Raw genomic sequence first — 8,648 nt, 5'->3', positions numbered from 1 at the left:
CAGCCAAATATGAAAGCAAAGTGCATGCTTACAGCAGGAGATGGACGGAAACGAGCTGGCTCTGCAAGGCATGGGATATGTGATGGACACAGCTGGGTGTGCACAGGGATGATCCCTCCTTGCTTTGCGTGAGTCCTGGTCCCAAATCCTTGTAGTGCTCACACAGCCCCCATGGCCACCCTGCAGCACATGGGGGACTGAGGGTCACCTGTCTGCTATGATGGCCATAGGAGGGATTTAAGCACTGATCCCTAAGAAGTGAAAGCTGAGTCCCAGTTTGGAGCCAGCTCCACGCAGAGCAGGGAGGGATTTCAGTCCAGTGCCTCCATCACCAGGGTACCAGCAGTGGCAGAAGCCACCAGCATCCCCATGAGAATGTCCCCTGTTTTCTGCAGAGCCCCAGGATCCTTCATCCTGCCCCATGGTGTGCAGTGAGGTGGTGGAGTTTGCAGTTTGAAGGGGACTATGGAGCAGCCCCTTTGCTCTCTGCCCCCCCCCAGCCTTTATCCCTGTGTCAATGACCTCCCTGCACACATCCCTTGTTCCGGAGGTGACAGCTTCTCCCCATCCATCTCTTGCTGTCAGGCTGGGATTGAGCATGGAGATGGGACGTGTGGGACAAGATTAGAGCTTCCTGGTGCCAGCACAGAGACAGGACCAGCATTTGGGATGGGTGCAAGGGAAAGGAGACCACATTCCACATTTCTTTTCCCTATTCCTTAGCTATACAAGATTTGCATGAGCAGCCACAACACTGTGGATGCTTCAACACCTCCCTGTGCTTTTTAAGATAAAGTGTTGATGGCTGAGCTGATGGTATCCAGAAGGCCTTTGACCAGGGGAGGGGGCGACAGCAACCCCTATGTCCCTTCGATCAGATGTATGACATCACATCTTCCTTCCTTGTAAGGAAACCAAGAGGAGAAGGAGCCTCAAACTTCATTGCAATTCACAGTCACCAACCTGGAGGAAGAAATTACTCTCAATTATCCCAGGCCTCTTTCCCTCACAGCAAACACCAATTAACTTTATTGAGTTATAGCCTTGGTCACTGATAAATATCTATTATTCTTGCAAGATTCCTGACCTTGTCCCTCAGCTCCAAGAAAATTCCTCACTCTTACCTGCGAGCTCTTTATTAAAGCTGCTGGGGTGGGAGGGAAGAGGAAGTGCAGTTTTACATTTGCTTGCTGAAAAAGAGTCAGAGAAAAGGTTTCAAAAGATTCATTGCATTTGTTTGTGCCTTTCAAAGAGCAGAAGCTGGTGGGAATCAAGGTCTCAAGCTGCATATTCGAATATCGAGGGGAATGCCTCCCCAGGATGCAGCTTCACAAGAGATTTCACTTCAAAGAATGGAATTGGAGACAGCACAATTCTTAATACAGGATGATGAACTGTGCTGAGACCACCCACTGGTAAAGAGAATTTGGGCACATCAAGGGCTCATCCCATTCATTTTAAGGGGAGTTTTACATTCATCCTAATTCCTGTTTACTTACATGGTGAGATAAATGGAAATCAGCTGGCAATAAGCACCCACATCCCATGTCCATGCCCAGCTCATGCTAAAGCACCCCAGGGGAAACCAAACTGTCTATATCACTTACTAATTAAGCCTGTTGATGGTGACTTAGGTCTGGGGCAAAAGTGTCTTTTACTTGTTGTCAATGAAGGAGCCACGATCAATGCAATTAAATGTTGAAAAGTTAGGAAGGACAGAGGCCTTTGAAATCGAACCAGGAAATAGCACTTGAATGCAATGTTCAATTTCTCACTCTAATTTCCCTCCCTGAATAGACTATCTCCTAAGTTGCCCATGTAGTGATATGGTCTGGATGGAGAGGGACTGGCAGAACAGTGAGCACTGGCTGGGCTGTTGGGTGCAGAGGGTGACAGATTCTAGTCTGCAGGATCCCGGAGACTGCCACAGGGGTTTGTCTCCTAAATCTATCTAAACAGAACCGAAGGAGAACACCATGGGGTGCAGGACCCATCCCACAGTACCTGAGCAAGAGCAATAGGGCAGGAACAGAGACCTGGGCTAAATTCAGCCAAGACTGCAGAGCATCAAGCAAGTGGGGGATTATGAGGCAGATCCAAGACCAAGCCAAACCAAGCCAACACAGGTCAAATCAATGCCCTGATCAGGGTCAGGTCCAGCAATTGCTAGGAAGATACATGAGCAAGCTTTGGTCACCATCAAAGGATTCCATAGATGTGCACAACTCCTCCTAAACTGGAAACCAAAACACAAACATAGCCTAACATCCCTGGGCTAACAGAGGTGGGGGACAAATGGGCAGAGAGTGGGGATGGAGCCCCAGCTGAGGCTGCTCAGGGGGATAAAGGCCTATTAGTTCACCCTGGGACAATTCATTAATGCCTCAAATGCCCATTTCTCACCCTTGAATACAGTGGAAACCCTAAAGCACCAGCTCAGGTGTTGGACATCCAGACACTATATGTGGATAATCCCACTGGAGATGGAAAACTGGGCCTGCAAGGCTTCACAGACGGATATCAGCAACTCCAGAGAAGGAGTCACTTGTGCTTCATGTCGCATTTAGGGACCCTCTGCAAGATCTGAAATGTCTCTAAACCCATTCTCATTCTGTTGCCAAGGTGAGACCAAAACCTTTGCACGGTCCACAAGTATGTCATAAGAATCCTATGAACTGCTCATCACGGCTGCTGTGTAGCTGTGCTCAGGTTTGGCTCATTCACACCATGCCTCTCAGATGCAAAAGCACCACAATGCCTTTCAGAGGTGATTTCACACCATTTCCTTTGTTTTCCTCTGATAAAGCATGAGCAGCCCTGGAGGCTTCCTCCCAGGAGAGCACATGCAACTGTATTTACAGCCCCAGCACCACAGGCTGGGCTCTTGGAGTCTGGCAGGAGCTCACCTCTCTTCACATCAGGTGCTTCACAGAGGTGATGCTGCCACGTGGATGTTCTCTGCTGCACTGGGGATAAATCCTTGGCTCCCATCACTCGGTGGCACAAGGAAGGCACAGGAGGTAACATCAAGACAAAGCAGAGACTCACCTGCATTGAGGCAGTGGGCTTTTTTCTTCATGTCCTCGTTTCCTCTTTGGGAAAGCTGTGTCAGGAAAACAGCCTTACCAACGTGGGTTTTCTTTATAAGAAGAGGAAGCAATGGTTTATGCAGGTTTTCTTTTACACAGGCAGCTAAAGCAAGAAGCACTGATTTATTCATTAATATTAAATGAGGATGAGTCTTATATCGTTATAAAGAAATTCAACATTCCAGATTGTCAGCAGAATATAGTCACTAACAAATCAGCCTTAGGAACTAGCACATATTGTAATATAAACTGAGCTTTCAAGTATGCTACTCAATGTCCATGGGTTTAGGAAGCTTCAGTGTGCTGGAGCTGAGAAATATATAAATCATGACTTTAGCAATGTGAATGTTTTCTGTTGTGAATGATCTCAAAGAGTTTGAGAAATATGTTTTGTGACTGGAACGATAATCAACAGCCAAGGGAAATGCCTGGAGGATGTGTAAGCGGGTCTATCACTGGGACTTTCTCCAGGTTTACGTACACTGCTACGAGGGTCCTCTGAGGTGTCTTCCGGCACACATTGCCTCCAAACTGAAAGTGAATAAGGATCTGATACTTTCCTCAAACCTGAAATAACCTGAAAACACACGTGCTTCAATAAATCCATAGTTTAAGGTTTCTAAGCATAGAAAAACAAAACTGCCATTTGTTGCTTCAACACGCTCCCTGTTAAAAGTACCTCAACTAACAAAATATAATCTGTATATAATTTGGGTTGCAATATACATTAGAATATATGAATTCTATCAAAATGTGACAGTTGCTTGATTGATTGCAGTTAGATATGGTCCAAAACTGAATCAATTTTTAATCACTGTGGTGTTTCTCTTCCTTTTGCCTCAGCAGGGAACACCAGGTCATGGGGGGAAATCAAACCCAGATTGAATTCATCCTGTTGGGAATTACAGACAGCCCACATGTGCAGACCCCTCTATTCATGTTGTTTCTATTGATTTACATCGTCACTTTGGTGGGGAACGTTGGCATTATCACATTGGTTCGGGTGTCTCCCAGTCTCCACACCCCCATGTACTTCTTCCTCACCCATTTTGCCTTCATTGATATCTGCTGTTCCACAGTCATCTCCCCCAGGATGCTGGCAGACCTGTTATCAGAGGACAAAACCATTTCTTTCACTGGCTGCATGATGCAGTTCTTCACCTTTGCTTTCTTTGCTACTATTGAGTGTCACCTGCTGGCCATGATGGCCTACGACCGGCACGTTGCTATCTGCCAGCCCCTGCTTTATGTGACCATCATCTCCAGCCATGTCTGCCGGCAGCTGGTAGCAGCATCCTACCTATTCGCCTTCCTCAGTGCCATCATCTACACATGGTGCGTGCTTGGAGGTTTCTTTTGTGGTCCCAACCACATATGACCACTTCTTTTGTGATGAAGTTCCTGTGCTAAAGCTCGTGTGCTCTGACACCCACAGCAGTGAGATGGTCATCTTTGCCTTCGTCACCATCAACGTGGTGGGCATGAGCGTGATCATTTTGCTCTCCTACATCTCTATCATCGGCACCGTGCTGAGGATGTGCTCAGCACAGAGCAGGGCCAGAGCCGTCAACACCTGCACCTCCCATTTGATGGCCGTTTCCATGTACTTTGGGTCAGCATTCTTCATGTACCTGCAACCTCCATCTAGCCACAGGAGCCTGGATAAGGTGGCCTCCATCTTCTATGCTCTGCTCATCCCCATGCTCAACCCATTCATCTACAGCCTGAGGAACAAGGAAGTGAAAGGGGCTCTGCTGAAGTGTGGGAGAAGGCTTTTCAGTCACTGGCAACATAGAAGAGCTGTATCATCCGGGACATGAACATTTCATGTCAAGTGATAAAGCCAATAAGACATTAAAACAACGGGATTTTTCCACTAACCCTCATGATTTTATGTAGGTTCTACAACAGTTTCTGAACAAAAGTCAGTGTCAGTATTGAATGAGAAATGGACCCAGCCACACATCTTCCCTGGAAGAAATCAAAAGGAGAAGGAACCTCAAACTTCAATTTACTTCACAGTCACCTGTCTGTAGTAAGAAATTACCTGAATTATCCCAGGCCTCTTTCACTCACAGAAAACACCAATCACCTTTATTCAGTCGTAACTTTTGTCACTGATAAAGATGTCTTTTTCTTGAAGGAATTTTGAACTTGTCCCTCAGCTCCAATAAAACTCCTCACTCTTACCTGCGAGCTCTTCGTTAGAGCTGCTGGGGTGGGAGGGAAGAGGAAGTGCAGTTTTACATTTGCTTGCTGAAAAAGAGTCACAGAAAAGGTTTCAGAAGATTTGTTGCATTTGTTCGTGCCTTTCAAAGAGCAGAAGCTGGTGGGAATCGAGATCTCAAGCTGCATTTTGAATATAAAGGGAAATCTGTCCCGAGGCTGTAGCTTCACAATAGATTTCACTTAAAGGAAGAAACTGTAGACAATATCATTCATAATACCAGGGTGATGAACTGTGCTGAGGCTGCCCAGTGTTAAAGGCAAGCTGGGCATAATAAGGCTTCCTCCCATTCAATTTAAGTGGTAGTTTACATTCATCTTAGATGCCGTTTACTCAAATGGAGAGATAAATGGAATTCCACCTGGGGATGAATACCCACGTGTCTCTGCCCAGCTCAGGCTAAAATACACCAGGAAAACAAAATGGTGTATTGCGCTTCCATTTAAAATGTAGCAATCTTCCATAGGGGAAAGACAATCCTAAATACAGAATCAATGGTAACTAAGAGCTGTGTGGGTCTCAAAGAAGCCAAAACACACTGATGGGGGAAAACATCTTTCCTTTACCTGCTATGAGTGGGAATTAACTTATATTGGGAAACTACATGGATGGTGAACACTCTCTTTTATGTGCTCTGGGAAACAGCTGCTAGAGACCAGACATTGTCTCAGATCTGGGAGAAAAGTGGCTTTTCCTGCAGTGAATGAGGGAGCCAGGCTTGGTATGATTCAATGCCAAAGAGTCTGGCAGGACAGAGATCTTTGGTATCAGAGAGCTTCCTTTAAATCCTTCACCAAACCTTCTTTCCTCACTTCTAGTTAGATGGATATCTTTGCTTTGACTATACATACAGAATCATGGAGCACCAGACAGCATAAGCTGGACCTCAAAAGATCATTTGTTTCAAGCTTTCAAGGGAAAGGGAGCCTAGATGAGAAGTGTCATGTGCTGGGCTCATCACTGCTTGATAAATTGCCCCACTCTGGTGTCCTTATTTCCTCTTGGCTTTGATAAAGTTCTCAAAGCAGAGACAACTGAAATGCTCAAACATTTATCCAGACTTGGTGCTACGTTCCTAAGAGAGCTCTGGCTTGCCATAGTCGTGTATGTGGTGGATTCAACTCAGGGAACTGCCAAGAGGAACCTCAGTCTAACGTGCGGGGGAGGCACAAGTGTCAATTCCAGCAATACAAGAAACAGGCTTGAGGTTTTGGAAATACATTTTATACTGAGAGCATCATTGCCTGATTCTGCTTCAATCTTTGCAGAGAAGGGATCTACAAAATTCAGAATCCCCTGGCTGAAGACACAAACTTTCCACATCAAACACATAATAGAGGTCTTCTCCATAAAACTCTAACATCATACTTGGCAAAAAAGAAGACACTATAGATCAGAGAATAACAGTTGTATAAAATGTGCACTTTACTACACTATTTTCCTCATTCAGAAGACTATCTCCTATATTACCCATGCAAGGACATGGTCTGGATGGAAAGTGACTGCCAGAGCAGTGAGCACTGGCTGGGCTGTTGCATGCAGAGAGTGATGGGCTCTACTCTGCAGGAGCCTAAATATTGCCACAGGGGTTAGTATCTTAAACTATCTAAGTTTAAAGTATGAGGTGTCCTTGAGGAGGTCCAAAGGTGAGGGGAAATGCAATGAGCTTCTTCAGTTCCATTACTAGAGGGTCAAAAGCAGGAAGGGACAAAGCACCCCATTAGCAAGAACCACATTATCTGCACATGTCCTGGGCAGGTCCTGTCACAGAATCACAGAATCACAGAATCTCAAGGGTTGGAAGGGACCTCAAAAGATCATCTAGTCCAACCCCCCCACAAGAGCAGGGTAACCTACAGTACATCACACAGGAACTTGTCCAGGCGGGCCTTGAATATCTCCAGTGTAGGAGACTCCACAACCCCCCTGGGCAACCTGTTCCAGTGCTCTGTCACTCTTACAGTAAAGAAGTTCTTCCTGATGTTAACGTGGAACTTCCTATGCTCCAGTTTACACCCATTGCCCCTTGTCCTATCACTGGATATCACTGAAAAAAGCCTAGCTCCATCATCCTGACACCTACCCTTTACATATTTGTAAACATTGATGAGGTCACTCCTCGGTCTCCTCTTCTCCAAGCTAAAGAGACCCAGCTCCCTCAGCCTCTCCTCATAAGGGAGATGTTCCACTCCCTTAATCATCTTTGTGGCTCTGCGCTGGACTCCTTCAAGCAATTCCCTGTCCTTCTTGAACAGAGGGGCCCAGAACTGGACGCAATATTCCAGATGCGGCCTCACCAAGGCTGAGTAGAGGGGGAGGAGAACCTCTCTTGACCTACTAACCACTCCCTTTCTAATGCACCCTAAGATGCCATTTGCCTTCTTGGCCACAAGAGCACATTGCTGGCTCATGGTCATCCTCCTATCCACCAGGACCCCCAGGTCCTTTTCCCCTTCGCTACTTTCCAGCAGGTCAACCCCCAACCTGTACTGGTACATGGGGTTGTTCTTCCCCAGATGCAAGACTCTACACTTGCCCTTGTTAAATTTCATCAAGTTTCTCCCCGCCCAACTCTCCAGCCTGTCCAGGTCTTGCTGAATGGCAGCACAGCCTTCTGGTGTGTCAGCCACTCCTCCCAGTTTTGTGTCGTCAGCAAACTTGCTGAGGGTGCACTCAGTTCCCTCATCCAGGTCATTGATGAAAATATTAAACAGCACCGACCCCTGAGGGACTCCACCAGTCACAGACCTCCAGCTAGATTCTGCGCCATTGACCACAACTCTCTGCCTTCTTCCTTTCAACCAGTTCTCGATCCACCTCACTACTTGATCGTCAAGCCCACACTTCCTTAGCTTATCTATGAGGATGCTGTGGGAGACAGTATCAAATGCCTTACTGAAATCAAGAAAAACTACATCTACCGCTCTACCATCATTCCTCCACCTAGTCACTTCCTCATAGAAGGCTATAAGGTTGGTCATACATGACTTCCCCCTCATAAAACCATGTTGGCTGTCGAGGACTTGAAGCTCCCTCTGTAGCTCTGGCCTCTCTGAGTTGAGGCTCCTGGAGGCTGATCTCTCCCCCGCTCTGGTGTTAAAGGCATCCTCTCTCGAGCTACTCACCTCAGCAATTGAGCTGAGCACATTGTGCAGGAAGTATTTATAAGTTTTGATTGTCAAACCTCATTAAATGATTTCCAGCTTCATTCACCTCATTCCATTTTGGACAGCAAAGAATTTACTTTAAATGTGGTACTTGTGTGACCTCTGTTATGAATGAAGGCGCTTTGAAAGAGTTTTAAGATGTGGTAATGATGAACTCCCACCAGA

At 46.3% G+C, this 8,648-nt stretch overlaps 1 pseudogene; it reads left to right on the top strand.

Annotated features, from left to right (window-relative positions):
• Positions 1–4,090: 4,090 nt before the first annotated feature.
• Positions 4,091–4,909, top strand: LOC136016788 (olfactory receptor 8U3-like; annotated as a pseudogene).
• Positions 4,910–8,648: the final 3,739 nt, after the last annotated feature.

This window comes from Lathamus discolor, chromosome 6 (genome assembly GCF_037157495.1).
Source record: "Lathamus discolor isolate bLatDis1 chromosome 6, bLatDis1.hap1, whole genome shotgun sequence".
Lineage (NCBI taxonomy): Eukaryota > Metazoa > Chordata > Aves > Psittaciformes > Psittacidae > Lathamus > Lathamus discolor.
This window is presented reverse-complemented; position numbering and strand designations above follow the sequence as displayed.